The sequence below is a fragment of the Eptatretus burgeri genome, chromosome 15 (genome assembly GCF_056783735.1).
Source record: "Eptatretus burgeri isolate ZD-2024b chromosome 15, Ebu_testis_v1, whole genome shotgun sequence".
Taxonomy (NCBI): Eukaryota; Metazoa; Chordata; class Myxini; order Myxiniformes; family Myxinidae; genus Eptatretus; species Eptatretus burgeri.
Window position 1 is genome coordinate 22,361,876 of NC_140975.1, and position 17,021 is coordinate 22,378,896.

General features: G+C 44.5%; 1 protein-coding gene and 1 long non-coding RNA gene across 4 annotated transcripts in view; one reads left to right on the forward strand and one right to left on the reverse strand.

Moving 5' to 3' along the window:
• LOC147011722 (mechanosensitive cation channel TMEM63B-like) overlaps window positions 1-17,021 on the forward strand; it is a 192,780-nt gene that overhangs the window by 14,946 nt on the left and 160,813 nt on the right. The gene's annotated exons all lie outside the window — the stretch shown is intronic.
• Window positions 10,728-17,021, reverse strand: part of LOC147011723 (uncharacterized) — a 26,129-nt gene continuing 19,835 nt past the window's right edge. Inside the window, exons 3-4 of one of the 2 annotated variants that reach the window (XR_015051657.1) lie at window positions 14,441-15,474; window positions 10,728-14,051 (exon numbers count right to left, since the gene is read on the reverse strand). This is a non-coding gene — a long non-coding RNA (uncharacterized LOC147011723). Of the gene's footprint in view, window positions 15,475-17,021 lie in introns of both variants that reach the window. The other variant, XR_015051656.1, reaches the window with a different exon arrangement.

Below are 17,021 nucleotides of genomic sequence, written 5' to 3' on the forward strand. Positions count from 1 at the left end.
CTTTAAATTTCGAAAAGTTCACGTTACCTTTTAAAGATTATTCCATTTATCGTATTGTAATTTCTTAAATACACTATTTATTTCGTAAATACACTATATATCGTAAATCCATTATGACGGGTCTCGCTATTGGCTTAATCAAGGCACGTGACGAAATATCGGAAGTTTTTTTTTTTTTTCTGTTAGCCGACAAAACCTTTATGACGCTGCTCTTGGACACATTTGTCCTTGTTATTTATGGTGTCCCACGATTCTGTGATTTTTTTTTTCCTGGTATATCAGCTTCAACGTCCATCAGCACACAAAATTACCGTGCTTCCCCATTGTCTCGGGTCACTCACCTGCATTTTTTTCCATTTTATTATGTTTTTTGATTTTTTTTCTCTCATTTATATTTTCATTTATGGTGGGTGTCCTTCGATTCTGATTTTTTTTCCTGGTATATCAGCTTTAATGTCCACCAGCACACAAAATTACCGGGCTTCCCCATTGTCTCGGGTCACTCACCTGCATTTTTTTTTCCCATTTTATTATGTTTTTTTGATTTTTTTCTCTCTTATTTATATTTTAATTTATGGTGTCCAACGATTCTGTGATTTTTTTTTTCCCTGTGTACTGGCTTCGATGTCCATCAACTTGCAAAATTTCTGCTTTCTACATCACCTGGAAGGCACTGATCTTTAATATCACTCAGTCAGTGGTTAGAAAGAGCAAAAAAATATTTTTTTTCTATATATATATATATATATATATATATATATATATATATATATATATATATATATATATATATATATATATATATATATACATATATATCCTGGTGTTGGGGCAGTGGTTAGGGCAGCGGCTTGGGATCCAAAAAGTCCTTAGTTCAAGCCCCGTTGGGCCACTGAATTAATACACCAGGGGGTTGACTCAGCCTGTCATCCTTCCGAGGTCGGCGAAATGAGTACCAGTGTACTGGGCCGGTGTATACCCCGGTTAGAATAGGTGTACTATATCCCTGTGTCGTAAGAGGCGACCAGGGTTGCGTCAGGAAGGGCATCCGGCGTAAAACATGTGCCAAATCACTATGCAGATCATACGGATGATCCGCTGTGGCGACCCCTAACGGAAGCAGCCGAAAGAAGAAGATAGATATATATATATATATATATATCTATCTCCACTCCAGGGGCTGCTTATGTATATATATATATATACATATATATATATATATATATATATGTATATATATATATATACTGCTTATGTATATATATATATATACTCCATGTATATATATATATATACATATATTATCTCTGTGTCATAAGAGGCGACCAGGGTTGCGTCAGGAAGGGCATCCGGCGTAAAACCTATGCCAAATCAGTATGCGGATCATAACTGATGATCCGCTGTGGCGACTCCTAAAGGGAGCAGCCGAAAGACGAATAACATATATATGTATAGAGTATATATAGTTGCTGGCCCTTTCTCTCAATTTTAGAAATCTGGCTTATGTTGACCTTTTGACCTCAATAATAATTGGTGCTTGAATTCAGTGAGCTTCTGTGAAAATCCTGTTCAAATGTCAAGTCAATGAGATGAAAATTGACAATTTTAGAAATCTGGCCTCGATGTTGACCTCACAAAACCTTGTCGCTTGACTGTTGCAGGGACGATGTCTACAATCCGTGTAAGTTTCATGATGATCGGCTGAGTGGTTTGAGCTGTAGGCGAGCAGACAGAGAAACTTATGGAACAGCTCAACAAACTTGGCAAAAAATTTTTTGCCAAGTACCAGACAGACGGGTGAAAACATAACCTCCTTCCACCTTCAGTGGCCGAGGTAATAATCATTGGTGATGTTTTGCAGCTAAAAATCCCAGAACTTCACTGTTTTTTTTTCCACTTCGTTGCATTTCATTGCAAATATCAGTTATAGGAAGTATGAAATAATCATTGTGTGATATTTTTTCATCAGGGCAGGCTCTTAAGCACAGGTACTCGGTCAATGTCTTAAGCTTAAGCTGAAGCTTAACTCAGTCTTAAGCACAGGTACTCAGTATGTCATATGGAGTTAATTATACATATGTGTAAATATACCTCTTGGTTTGTCCGAAACTTAATGATGAAGATTTTGCGATTGTTGTAATATTTAAAAGGTGAATAAGAAACTGAGGTGATAGCAGTGCTATACATTTTAATTTAAAGCCAAATTGTGAGTCCCTTTATGCGATATTAAAGCATGAGGTGATGGAGGGTGAAACGGCAATGAATTACCAAGTGGTGCAACAATTGGACACAATAAGGAAGCAAATGAACAGAGACAGAGACAGACAGAAAAGGAAGGGAAAGGAGACAGTAACTGCAAGAAGCAGGTTGGGTTTGGTGGTGGGGTTAATAGGGGTAAAAAAAAACAATGTGACACAGGATGGGGGATGACCTGAGATGTAGTTGCACTACCTGCTTTTGAAGCCCTGGAGGGCAGAGTGAAATTGAACAGGCATAGGTAGATGTTTCTACAAATGGGTGAAAAGAGAAAGAAAAGAGTGGAAGTGTGTGCAGTAAGCCTGGATTTTGGGAATCTAACCAGACGGGAGTTACTGGAATGAACGCAAAGGGCTGAGAGACTAGAGGGCGCTCGACCAAAGGAGAGGCAGTTCAAGATATGGAGACCAACCCTCATATCTGTGATGTGCATGAGTGTATCAGGCCTTGGTTTCACTGTGGGAGATTCCAATAATCTTGACAGTTTGAGAAACCACAGAATCCAGGAGAGACATCTGATACTGGAGCGTTGGCCATAGGGGAGAGCAGTACTGCATTGAGCTATGGATAAACGTCTTGTAGACTGTGTAGTTCTGTTTTTTCAAGGAACAGCTGAGGATACTCAGGCTGCAACTGGCTTTGAATGCCAGCTTTGCGATGCGGTCGGCCCATGGGAAGTCATGACCGATGATGAGGCTGGGAATTTTGAGAAACAACCTCTTCCAGTGACCGACCATGGAAATAGAAAGGTAGGTTAATTTGATGGTCCTTTTGGAACAACAGTGTGAGTCCGAGACAGACCAGCATCTAATCAACCCCAGATCATCAGAGTGATGCAGCTGTTACGCGCATATCAGTGGATGGAGTATTGTAAGACACAGTGTAGGATCAGATGCTAAGAGGAAGAGGGTTTTCCAGAGCATTGGAGAGGTCTTTTATGTGGATGAGGAACAATACTGGGCCCAACACATTGCCTTGGGGTCATTGCAGTCTTCATTGGGAGAAAGCCTCAGTTGAAAAGCAAGCATTGACTGCGCGAGTCAAAGACGTCACAAAGCCGCGGCCGAAGACTGCCTTGTACGTCACAGGCAGCGAGCTTTGCAAGCGGCACAAGATGACAGACCGCGTCAAATAAATTTCCACTCGTGGCAAATTGGAATTTTTGACATTTTGAAGCACTGCCGTGAATTATGGTGAAGCTTTTCTTGTCTCTTTGCATTACGGTATTGCAGCTGTTAATGCAACGTTAAATTTCCTGCCGTTTAACCTGGTTGAAAACAAATGTGCTCCTTTTGTCTTAGTTTGCGCGGCAGCCGATCGTTTCGATTCGGATCCAAAAGAAGCTTGCTTGTTTTCTCCCCGTCGTTGTCGCAAGACTCTGCACGGAAAGCACGCATTCTTCGGACGTCAGTTTCCTCGCCGAATAAGTGTTTGCATTTCCCCGGAAATCAATGTGAAAAGATGGTCGATGACGACTGCGTAGTTACATTTTCTTCAATATTAATTTATTGTGCTGATGTAAAGAACATTTTACATGTGAGGCATGTTTGCTTGTTTTTGGTGTTTTCATTTGTCACCGCTTTTTCTTTTTCTTTTCTACTGTTTTGTGTGTGTCAGGTTTGTGGTTATTAAAGCTGTATTTTCTCATAATATTGTTGTGGGAATCCGCCGCGTTCAGCATGCGGACGACCGTTCTAGCCAAATCGCAGTCGTACGCCCACCGAAGGCTGCAATCCAGTCATGACTTTCCGGATCAACGCCGAAATCCAGTCACGGATGCCTTAACGCATCATAAACTAGCCAATTATTCTGTCCACGCGCTACAGGGTCGATCGCCGAATTATTGATGTACCTAATTATTCGCGCAGACAGAAATACCGGGAGTCTATACCTCGATGGGACATGCACGAAAACAAGCCGCTTAAGCAGCTCGTTCCGTATGCGAAGCCGAGCAGTTATAAATCGCCAAATCCAGTCGGACCAAATGATCACATTTATCGGCCTTAAAAGCCCGTTAATATCCCGAGCGCACCATGGCAGTCAATGGAGAAAGTGACGCAACGAGCGGGTTGACATTCAAACAATGGGTATTTATTTTTACACGTAAGCAGTCAATGAATGGGGATAGGGGACAAGACACGAGCAAAAGCCGACAGCTGATTGCTATTTCATTTACAGCACGCACTTAATAACAATTCTACTTTAAGACGAGGCGCCACAGACTTCCATACAAAAACCCAAGAAAGAAAAGACACCGGCTCGTAAGCCTTTAATATTCCTCAGAGCCGGGATGACTGCAGGGGCTCCGAGAGGCTGGGCTGGTTACCTTGCTGCCCTGGTGGCGACTCGATGGGCTTTTGTTTGGCGACCCTCGGTATCTGTCTGTGTTCCACCTGGGGCGTTGCAAAACGTGCCAGTCGCTTCAGCGGTTTGAGCAGCTTGGCGGGTGGCTCTCCTTGGTCGCTTGGCCTTCCCCGCGGCCTGGTCGATCGGGCCTGGCCGACGACGCTTCAGAGGAGTGAACGGACCTTGCTCTTTTAGAGTTGATGCTCTTTTAGAACCCGCTCACTCCTCATCGTCGCTCGACCGACCCAGGGCCGTCTGCTCGGACCGTGACGTAGCTTGCTCGTCTCCGGCTGTCGACGCGCTCCATCTCCGGCTGACGACTCTCCAATGACGACTGCCCCTGGCGACTTCTCCCGTGTCCAACGACCCAGCCAAACTGCCCTCCTGACTGACTTCTCGGCGTTCCAGCACGGCTTTTTATCAGGCCCGGGGGCCTGATAAAACAGCTTGGAACACACACATCGAAATAACTGATCTTCGGGGAACCTGAATGGTGTTCTGTGAATTTCCACCACCGTAACAATATGTTAAGGGTACACTTTCTCTCTTTTTTGGATTCGCTATATATGCTAGATATCCCTTATTGTCAGGTTTTCTGTGTGTGTATGTGTGTGTGTGTGTGTGTGTGTGTGTGTGTGTGTGTGTGTGTGTGTGTGTGTGTGTGTGTGTGTGTGTGTCTGCAATGCGAGGCTCCACAGCACGAACCAGCAAACCGATTTCGATGAAAATTTGCCAACAGGTGCCATATGGTCTGGGAATGTGCGTGTTTGAATTTCGTTGCCTAGCAACCACCCTTTGCTGTGCAGCGGCCGAAAAACCGCGTACAGTATTTTCAATACTTGTCCTTCAGTTTTGAATGTAGAGAAACGAGACTTCGGAATTAAACACTTCGAGATATTTAGAAATTTTACTCGAGCCGATTTTTAATTGAGGTTTTATTTTTTGAATGGTCATCCTTCAAAAATCGGGTGTCTATTTACCGTCATTTTTTACGAGGGGCTTCGGAAAGTGGGCGGAGCTGAGGGAAAGTGCACGTGGTTGATGAAAAGTGGGAGTGGCGTAGGAAAGTGGGAGAGGCGTAGGAAAGTGGGAGTGGCGTAGGAAAGTGGGCGTGGCTTATGGAAAGTGGGCGTGGCTTATGAAAAATATTGTGTGGCTCAGGAGGTGTGGTCAAACAAGAGCATTGAGAGAGGTTTATCGGGTTTTCCGTGTGTGTGTGTGTGTGTGTGTGTGTGTGTGTGTGTGTGTGTGTGTGTGTGTGTGTGTGTGTGTGTGTGTGTGTGTGTGTGTGTGTGTGTGTGTGTGTGTGTGTGTGTGTGTGTGTGTGCGCGCGCGCACGCGCAACGCGAGGCTCCACAGCACAAACCAGCAAACCGATTTATTTTTCAAATGGTAGTCCTTCAAAAATAGGGTGTCTATTTACCGTCATTTTTTATGAGGAGTGCCAGTTGGCAAAATACTGTTGCGAATTCACGCCTGCCGGCGTGCGAGCGGCCACGTAACTCGAATCGCGGCACGTCGCCCACTGGACAGACAATTCCGTCGTGACCCTCTCGGACTAACGCCGGGAACTAGTCACGGGTTCCCGGCGTTAGGCCTTTCGGCCTCACCACGATCGTGCCAATCGGCCCCCCGCGTGGGATAGGGTTGTTCGCCAAATTCGACCTACCTAAGTACCCACACGGAGGGTAGACCGGGCGATCGCACCTCGCTGCAGGTCGACTTCAGACACGGGCCACTTTAAGCGACCCGTTCCGTACTATCGGGGTAACCGAGCGGTGTTATCGTCAACCTCGACGGTTCCGATTAATTGTCGGGCGTATTTAGCCCACTACCAACCCTTTACATGAAGTAAGATGGAGATTCAATTAAAGAAAAGACGAAGCAAAACGGGAAAAACAGTTCAACATAATTCACATTTATTCCGCGGCAAACGGAGAGCACACATATACAATTACAACAATTATGCACCAAAAGCAAATGTAAAAGAAACACAACAATTATGCACCAAAAGCAATTGCAACAAAAGAAACACAACAATGCAGATCTACTACCGACTACGCAAGCACACCGCAACACTTACACAGTTTTACTTTACAGACGGCGCCGACAACACATATACTCAAAAGTAAAAGAAAAAGGGGCCACCCTCTACGACAAGGGGGCAGACGGGTCTGGGGCCGAGACCGCGTGGAGCCTACCCATCTTGTGATGAGCCGCAAAATGGCGGCGGCGCCCCGACTCCGCGCTCCTCCGCGGGCCTCGCTGGCACTGCCTGGAATGGGGTGGGAACGGGGCCCCCTTTTCGCACTATCTCAGCGCGGGGGGGGGGACAGGGGGGGTTGTTGATGCTCTGGGGAAAGAGGATAGCTGGCTTGCTTGGGTCCCGCGACAAGCGACTCCACTGCGCCCTCGACCGCGTTCCCGGCTTCTCCTCTCTGCAGCTCCCCGACAGACTCTGAACCCCGACAGACCGACTCTCCTCCAGACCCGTCTTGACTGCTGCTGCCACAGTTCGCCGCCATCGCCACCTCTCCAACTCGAGCCCGAAACAGAAACTCTCAACTCTGCCGCTGCCGCTGCTGCTGCCGCTGCCACACCTCTCCAACTCGCCCGAGCCCGAAACAGAAACTCTTTTCTAACTCGAGCCCAAAACAGAAACTCTTCTCGACTCGAGCCCGAAACAGAAACTCTTCTCGACTCGAGCCCGAAACAGAAACTCTTTCCAACTCGAGCCTGAAACCGAAACTCTTACTCCAACTCGAGCCCGAAACAGAAACTCTTCTCCGACTCTATTCGCCCCGCGCTCGCTGATAGGACGGAACAGAAGTGGGTGTGTATCATTCCTGATCCGACTTCCCCGGAAAAGCCGCTTTTTGCACCTGCGGCTCAGCGCGCGCCCTGTACGAGTCCAGGATCGGTGCCCACAAGCGGTGCGGGAATGGCGGCAGAAGAAGGAGAGGTGAAGGTGGTGGAGGGTTTATTGTGGTGGTCCCTGGCCACGGTGACGCTTGGAATGGCGGTGATGCGATGATTGCGAGAGCGAGTTGTGACGGTAAAGGTCGTGGCTGTTGGCGTTGTTGTTGTTGTGAAGCGGCGTTGCGGTTGGTGGTTGTTGTGTGATGGCGGTTGAGACGTGGTTGGTTCAAAATAAAGATAGAACAGAAAAACGGCTATCTTGAAGGGTCGCAGCCCCAATGAATCACATTTATTCCCTCTAAACAACGGGTTTGGGCCTAACTACACATATACTTACAGAGATATCTCACCTACGGGACCTGAATGGTGGTTTGCGAATTTCCTCAACCACAACAATACGCAATAGGAAAAAATCTTGCCAGGCAGAGGAACAATTGTATGTGAACCAATACGTCTTGGCAATGAATCTTCGTCGGTGGATCGGTCAAAATGAAAAGCATCGTATCCAGCGCTTCGATCCTAGCGGATCCCTCGTCGCCTACCGGCTTGTTTTTCTTGTTTTTTTCTCTCTTTTGGACTCATTCGAAGGCATACAAAGATCTTTACGATTTACTTTTAATATTATGGATCGAGTAAGCATAAAGATTGTCCTTCTGAATTAGTACATGGCTGTGGGTAACATCATTTTCTGGGGGCATGGTTGTGTTGCTGACGCAATGCCCTATGTTGGTTGGAGCAGGGATTTTCTTTTTAATTATCCAGGGTGTCGGCGGAGAGCTCGCCTACTCTTTGTGGAAAAACACCTTGGGATTTTTAACTTCCACCAACTGTTACCGGCAAACGGATTGCCCACCCTTTGGTTTGAATCCCCATTTGAATGTCCATCCGAGAGATGACACACACACACACACACACACACACACACACACACACACACACACACACACACACACACACACACACACACACACACACACACACACACACACACACACATTGATGCCTCACCTTGCATGTGAAACGTCAGCGTGACAGTTCATAGCTGGATCGGGATTCAAACACAGGCTAGACAGCTTAGAGGCGAGTGTGCGTACCTCCAGCCCATCCTGTTAGTTGAAACATACCATTGAATGCAATGTAACTTCCTTCACATCTCTCATATACTCGCATCAGCAGTTGTGTTTGGAGTGTGTTCAGTGTCCATGATTATACCATCCTCTTTACAGAGTGTTATGACTGCCAGAGCAGTTTATTAGCAAATGTTGTAGTTTGCCATTGCTTTCACAATAGTCAGTCAACCCAAGAATTTAGAATCTGTTGAGGGTGGGATGATAGTTCGCTTGCCCTTCGCGAAAGACAACGTGGGGTCTTTAACATTCACGACCGAATGCCGGCAGATGGGACGCCCAATTTAATGTCCGTCCGAGGGATGGCACACATATTGATGATTCATCCCACCTGTCAAACACACCAGAATGACAGTTTATCGCTGGATTGGGATTTGAACCCAGGTGAGACAGCTCACAGGTGAGTATGCACACCATTACTCCTCCTCAGGTATCGTGGCAGCCTTTGCAAATGATTGAGTTATCTATCTATAATTCCAGGTGTGTGTGTGTGTGTGTGTGTGTGTGTGTGTGTGTGTGTGTGTGTGTGTGTGTGTGTGTGTGTGTGTGTGTGTGTGTGTGTGTGTGTGTGTGACCACGACCGCTGTTTCTCGACAACCACTGGTCCGATCTAATTGAAACTTGCCAGCTATATTGCTGGGGACCTGTGGATGTGCCTTTTCAAGGTTTGATATTAATCGGACAAGAGCTTCCCAAGTTATGGCCATTTATTTACCAACCAATGACAGGACACGTTGCTGCGTAGGCGTGGCCGATGGGGAAGAGATTCTCAGCCGCGTTCCCCATTACGGGTTACAACGTATGGACTTCCGGATAGTGATGACTTACTGTATTCTAATAATTTCTCCTGCACATTTATAGATAAACACAATGCCCCAATCCAGTCGTCGTTTACGAGAGTGTATGAACGGCCTGTGTGGTTGTTTGAAAGTTTTTTTTTGTTGTTTTTTGTTTTTTTCTGCACGAACGGTTTTTTATTTTTCTCTTCTCTTCTCTTTGTGTTTTTCCTTGCGATGACATTGCGAAAAGGCAAAATACGTTGGCGCTAATTAAATAATTGGCCATTAAAACTAAATTGCGAATAATCGTAACTGCGATGTGTGAACTTGTGGGCCACGCACGTACGGGCACGCGAGAGCGAAGGAACGGCCTGTGTGGTTGTTGTTTCTGGCTCGCGGTTTGAAAGTTTTTTTTTGGTTTTTTTTTCACGTTCGGCCACGCACGTACGGGCACGTATTAGTAAGGTAAAGTAGTAGTTTTTCTTTTTCTTTTGAAGACTGCTCAAATGTGTAAATACATTTATCCTTTGTGGATAAAACAATTTTAACCTGTCCCAGCCTGCCTCCCCAACCCCACAAATCCCAATGAGTTCTATGAATAGCAAGAAGTGGTTAACTAATATGATAACTAGGTTAGCTCCCTGACTGTTTCCCAGTGATATGGATTATAATGGGATAAACATTTTGCACTTGCTCTCTCTTTATAACATTTTTGAACATAATTAAAAAAAATAATAATAACACTGGGCTGCATTTGAAATATTTTTTTCAGAGGTCTAGGTTTTCTCAAGGGTTTTCATATGCTTTTTGCATGCTGAATTCAGAAATGTATCTAATTTCGCTCAATCAGGTCAAGTTTTTATGGAAAATCAGGTCAAGTCTATCTCAATTTTAAGGAAAAAAAATCAAAATTTTTGTTTTTTTATTCAGCATTTTTAAAATTCAAAATCAGACTTACATTGACAGAAAATGTACAAACTATACATATAATGACACACAAGTACACTTAATGTGGAAGAAAGTGCCTTCTCAATTACTTTCATTTCAATTTCAGAAAAATATAGATAAATCGTTGTTTCTGGCAACACCCAACTTCAGTCGCTCCAGCCATTTATTCCGTATTAATTGTTTTCCTTCGTCTTTTTAATGTCGAATTTCACATTCACGGTACTTGTGCGTCATTTTATATTTAGTTTGTACATTTTCTGTCAATGTAAGTCTGATTTTGAATTTTAAAAAAATGCTAATTAAAAAAACAAAAATTTTGATTATTTTTTTTTCCTTAAAATTGAGATAGCATAAAAACTTCACCTGATTGAGCGAAATGAGATACATTTCTAAACTCAGCATGCAAAAAACATATGAGAACCATTGAGAAAACCTAGACCTCTGAAATTACGCAGGCCAGTGTAATCAATAGTAATATTTAACAGCTGTAAACCGCAGGACTTCAAGGGTATTCTCCCACCTTGTACTTCATTGCAAATACAAATATTACTGTTTTTGATATTTTTTTCACTACGGCAGGCCATTATGTGCAGGTGTTTTGGTTATACTTTAAGTCGAGCCATGCCAAGTTCATATTCTATGCTGATAATTATTATAAATTAAAATATTCATGGTTCACTAGTATCCTGTGCTGGTTAGACCAGGAATTATTGAAGAGTTTGAGAGGAGGAGGCAATTACAGGTCCGCCCTGTATCTCGTCGCTCCAGTTGACATTTTGCTTTAATGCCCCTGATTAAGAACCGAACAGAGATTCGCTACAAGTCACGACTTTCCACTTTTAAGTTGCAACAATGCGACGTCCGATTTGGAGTCATGTGCCAAGCGAACTACTTAGAGTCGTGGGGTAAACCGTTTCGCTCCACGGAGTGTCTTCTACCTCAAGCCTCTCTCCTCCGCCAAACTTGAGTCAAAAACACCCAACAAGTGATTAGAGGCTGATGCTATGAACTATTACACAGACTTTTATCAGCAGAAGAAAAAAAAGTTGGTCCAACAGGCTTTGGATAAATTCCCTAACGGTCGAACCAAAGAAGGAAGAGAATTGCCACAAGACTCTACACATCCAGTTTCACCAACAGTTTCATCGGTGGATGAAGAGGTAGACGAACCTGCCTTTTCGTCCCATAAATCCACCACACTATAAGCAAGTTTCACAACCATATCTGCCGAGTGTACGTTATTTATACATTATATTAAAATAACATTGAAATATGTATGTGTATATCAACTTATATTGTCTATTATTAGAGAAAATATTCCCAAAGAAAGTAACAAGCATTTATAATTCGGCTTTTATGGGAAAATGGATTCGTTTTAAGTCGTTTCGCTATACAGTCCAGTATAGTTTTAAGTCATACTTTCCAGGAATGCAACCCTGGTGTTAACCAAGACCAAATTGGATACCACGGATACAGTGCCCCCTTTAGGTTACGGCTGAAATTTAGCCCCAGTATCAGAAATACCTCGCCTACACTTTGTCAAAAGAACACCGTAGTATCTTTAACATCCAATTAATGCAAGCGGATGGGACACCGAGCTTAACCTCAATCCGGAGGACGGAGCACTTTGTGATGAAACACCAACCTGACAGTTTATAGTCAAGTCGGGAATCTAACCACTCAGTAGAGCGCATACCTCCACCATGTAATCCATGATCCACGAGAACATATCGGGCCCAATACATTTTTGAAATATAATGTTATATACAGTATTATATCGTTTTTGGCTCTATTTCTCAATGGTGAAGAATCACTTTAAAAATTAAATAATTCTCCTATCCAGATCCAGATTCGGATCTTCACCAAAAATCGAATCAATTCTTCCTTGTCACACACCCAACCTGTCCACAAAATTTCATCTGGATCCGTTCACAACTTTTTGAGATATCCTGCACACAGAAAGGCAGAAAGGGGGGGGGGGTGAAAACATAACCTCTTTCCACCTTCGATGGTGGAGGTTATCAATCCCTCTTCACCATCAGTGCGGTCGAGAAAAGTTTCTAACCTGGCAATAACTCCAGTAATCCATTTATTTGTAATTAATAGCAAGAATGACCGCACTGTGGTCACAACCTGCGACATCAATGCAATGCAGTACGACGCGCTGCAATTTCCCACAATTTATTTGGAAACATTACGTAACGTAACTCCACTGGAAACACTCTGAACATCCACACCAGCTCCACCCTGCCACCCCCCAATCATGATGTAATTTATCAACAGCCCCCTATGCGTACGCAAATCATGGGTGGATGTGGGGACCTCTCGTTGACACTTTTAGTTTACTGGACAGTACATTTATTTGACGAAGAACAAATAAATTGTACATAAAAGATGGTGGGGGTGGGGGACTTTCAAAATGAACATGTAAATTGAGCAGACAACTTTCACCAAGTGGTGGTGCAGTTTTACTCATGAATGAAACACATTTTACTCAGTTGTGGAAGAGGTATCAAACGACTCATGCAGACCGCATCGTGAGTGACAAAGCCAATGGAAATCAGATGATGTTTAATTAAATTACCACTGGAACGGCTTTAGGGAGGTACGTACCTTGCGTGCTGACGGGCTTGATTAAACCTTACTAACGATATTTATTCGACATATGATTAGATTTTTGGAGGTCCCTCATCGTGGAGACACTCGACCCAAAACAAAGCCAATGGAAATCTGACGCAACAAATCCGGGCAGTGTACAATCAGCAGAGGTCAACAGGCCTGATGTCTTAGAGATTAGATTTTTGGAGGTCCCTCATCGTGGAGACACTCGGCCCAAAATAAAGCCAATGGAAATCTGACGCAACAAATCTGGGCAGTGTACAATCAGCAGAGGTCAACAGGCCTGATGTCTTAGGCCCATCAGAAAACCAAGATGGTGGCAATATTTCGTCTAAGTGTCATGGTCGGTGGAGTCAAGTGACAAATGTGGGTGAGGTCTGGCAGGTGTCCAACCAATGGATGCACATTTCGAAAATGGATCCCCAACAAAAACCACAACAACAACAACCAGTGTAGGAGCTCTTGTAGACCTGTCACACGTCGCAGGTAAAAACGCTCGTCAAAATGTTGAGGGAGACGTAGCGTTTCATCATAATCCAAGGAGAGTTTAGAAAACTAAATCAAAGTCGTTTTTATTGCGAGGGTCACATCGTGGACCTTGTCAACAAAGATGGATCTTATCAACAAAGACTAAAAATTCTCAATCAACTCTCACCTCTATTAACGTCAACACACGTTCCCACTGTGCGCTGCCTTTTTGGATGCTGGTTGCATCATTGGTTAGGGCCGTGGCCCCCAATGCCACTGATGCAGTGCTCCTATTACCAGTATACTGGTGCTCATTTAGCCGACCTCGGAAGGATGACAGGTTGAGTCAACCCCCCTGGTGTTAATTCAGTGGCCAACGGGGCTCAAACTCAGGACCCTAGGATGCCAAGCCACCACCATAACCACGAAACCAACACACCAGGCTGGTCGTCAACACAGGTGTGACATGATCACTGTGTTCAAAATATTGCATGGAAATCTCTGAGTTCCAGCTGATCACTTCTTTGTAGCAGCGAGTAATCTGATCACGAGAGGACATCCTTGGAAGCTGTTCAAGAGCTGTTCCAGACTGGACGGAAGAAAAACATTTTTCAGCCAGAGGCTTGTTGATTATTTATTGGAACAGTCTTACACAGGAAATTATGGAGGCTAAGAAAGTCAACACATTCTAAAATAGTTTGGACAGATATTGCTGGAGCCAAAGGTTCTTGAAACAAGTCTTTGATGTAGAAGCAGGACTAGTTTTTAAAAGTTAAGTTGGACTCAACCGTGATGAACAGACCGGGATAATTCAAGGATACTACCTACAATCCCATACCTCTTGTGATGTGATCTGGTGATGCGATTGGCTGAAATAAGATTTGGTTTGTGTTTGCACATCTGCCACATATCAAACCAGGAGGCGAATCCTCAAGTTCAATTGTCAAACTTTTTCGCATCATCAGAAATTGTACTCACCTGCTCTTTCTTCTTTTGCATGATTTTGAACAATAATCACTCAACAGTGCCTCGAAGACGACATTTTAAATGAACAGGAGTGTGCTGGAGTGATGGGCATGCTGGTGGGAGTGACTCTTGGAGCGAATCATGGTGATGTCAGAAGGGTAAGGGCACAATATCAAAGAGAGAACATTACATCATTCAAAAGACATAAAGCAAGCGCAGGTGAAGTTATTTCGAATTCAAAAAACGTTTTTGGAAAATGTCACCTGAACACCGACTGTAAACATAATTTCCAGACACCACCCACAACCACAAGCGCGTAAGATGAAAGGCTAAGAGAATAAAAGGGTCGTGTTTGCTTCGATTTGTTATCCGGTATAAATGCCGACAAGTCTTGACAAAAGCGACGTTTGAATGAAAACGGAGGTTTTTATTGTGCATTCCTGAAATGGGTGGGAGTGAAAAACACCTCCGCAGGGCATGATCACCTCCCAGAAATTGGACGGTGAGCAAGGTCACATGGATTTTCAAACGTGTTCCTCATATCCGTCATCCTTGCAGCAATACGATGCACTTGTATGTTTGGTGTTGGCTTCATGGCTAGGGTGGTGGGCTTGGGATTTAAGAATCCTGAGTTCAAATCCTGCTTGGCTGTTGAATTAATACCAGGTGGGGTTGACTCTACCTGTCAGGGTTGTACTGTGTTGGAGTGGTGACCTGCCCAGGATTGTGCCCAATAGCCCAGAGACTGCTTAGGCAGCACCAATGCTCTGCACAGACTATGGTCCCAATGGATGGATGGATGGACGTGCGACTACAACAACTGTCTATGTGAGAAGATAATTGGACAAGTCTGTGCAACATGACTTCCCTGACTCGTAGACTCAAAGTCGAGAGAACTATTTTGCTGCTCTCTTCAGCAATGACAGCTCTCCATATAATCCCCATAAACATGAGGACACACGAGGAGATCATTTGGGTCATCATGCTTGTGCTTCTTCAACACCACATTGATTCATTCAATCAATCAGTTTATTGACCAAATTTCCCTGGAGGAGTGAGGAGGAGCACAATGGAGCAGATAAAGGAATATCACCAAAATGTATTAATTAATTAATTAATTAATGGATTTTTGGTGGGTGGGATTGAAGGGGTGAGGACTGAGCATACACTGAGAGCACATTCCCTTTTTTATGAGACCCTTTCATTTCACAGACATCACAATCACCCATACATGGCTAAACTACCAACCAGTCCTGCCAATATCTACATACCCCTCAATACCCAATGCTTCTAGATACCCACCTAATCCTACTTTAAACCTATCTATTCTTTCTGCTGCCACTACCTTTCCATGGAGATCATTCAATACAATAACTACTGTCTGACTGAAAGACCCTGCCTTATTACTGTCCTGACTCTCCTCTTTAATTTCAGGCTATGGCTTGTGGTACTACCACTTTCTATTCTGCTGATGAACTCTTCTGCACTTATTTTGTCTGCATCTTTCATTGTCTTAAATATCACTATCAGATCACATTGTGATCGCCCCCTGATGTATAAACTCCCGTCTCCTTCAGCCGTTCCTCATAGCTTAATCTGGCTAGCTCCGGAATCAAACTGGTAGCCCTATGCTGTACTCTCTAAATGTCAGCTTCCTGAGATGTGGTGACCAAATCTGAACACCATGTTATTGATGAAGCATCACTAGATTCCTGTACTGTATTAACACTACCTCTTTTGAGTTATAATTTATTCCCCAACAAATACAACCTGAAAATCTATTAGCTCAACCGATGGCATTACCACAAGCATGTGGAAGTGTAATGGTTAGCTGGTTCTTCTCTGAGTCTGGGAGGTTGGTGGTTTGAACCCCAGCCAAGTCACACAAAAAAAACTTTTGAAATTGTATGTGCTGCTACCTTGCTTGCCACTCAGTGGTTAAAGGACAGAGCATAGACAAACAATGCTCAGAAGGTAATGGCAAACCACTCAGTGTCACCCTTGCCAAGAAACTGCTTCAGTAGCACCACCACTCTGTAAAGACTTTGGGACATCAATTTTTTTTTTATGGCATTACCACCCATAGATCATTCTCCTGTGTTGCACACTCCAAGGCTGCCCCTTGCATCATGTAATCCCTATTTTCATTACTACTAATCTCCCTCTCCCTCTCCCTCTTCCTCCCCCTCTCCCTCCCCCTCTCACTCTCTCCCCCTCTCCCCCTCTCCCCCCTCTCCCCCTCTCCCCCTCTCCCCCTCTCCCCCTCTCCCCCTCTCCCCCTCTCCCCCTCTTCCCCTCTTCCCCTCTCCTCCTCCCCTCCCTCTCCCCCTCTCCCCTCTCCCCCTCTCCCCTCTCCCCCTCTTCCCCTCTCCCCCTCTCTCCTCCTCCCCTCCCTCTCCCTCTTCCTCCCCCTCTCCCTCCCTCTCTCCCTCCCTCCCTTCCTCTCTTCCTTCCGCTCTCTCTCTCTCTCTCGTCCTCTCCTTCCCCTCTCTCTCTCTCGTCCTCTCCTTCCCCTCTCTTTCTCGTCCTCTCCTTCCTCTCTCTCTCTTTCTCTCTCTCTCTCTCTCTCTCTCTCTCTCTCTCTCTCTCTCTC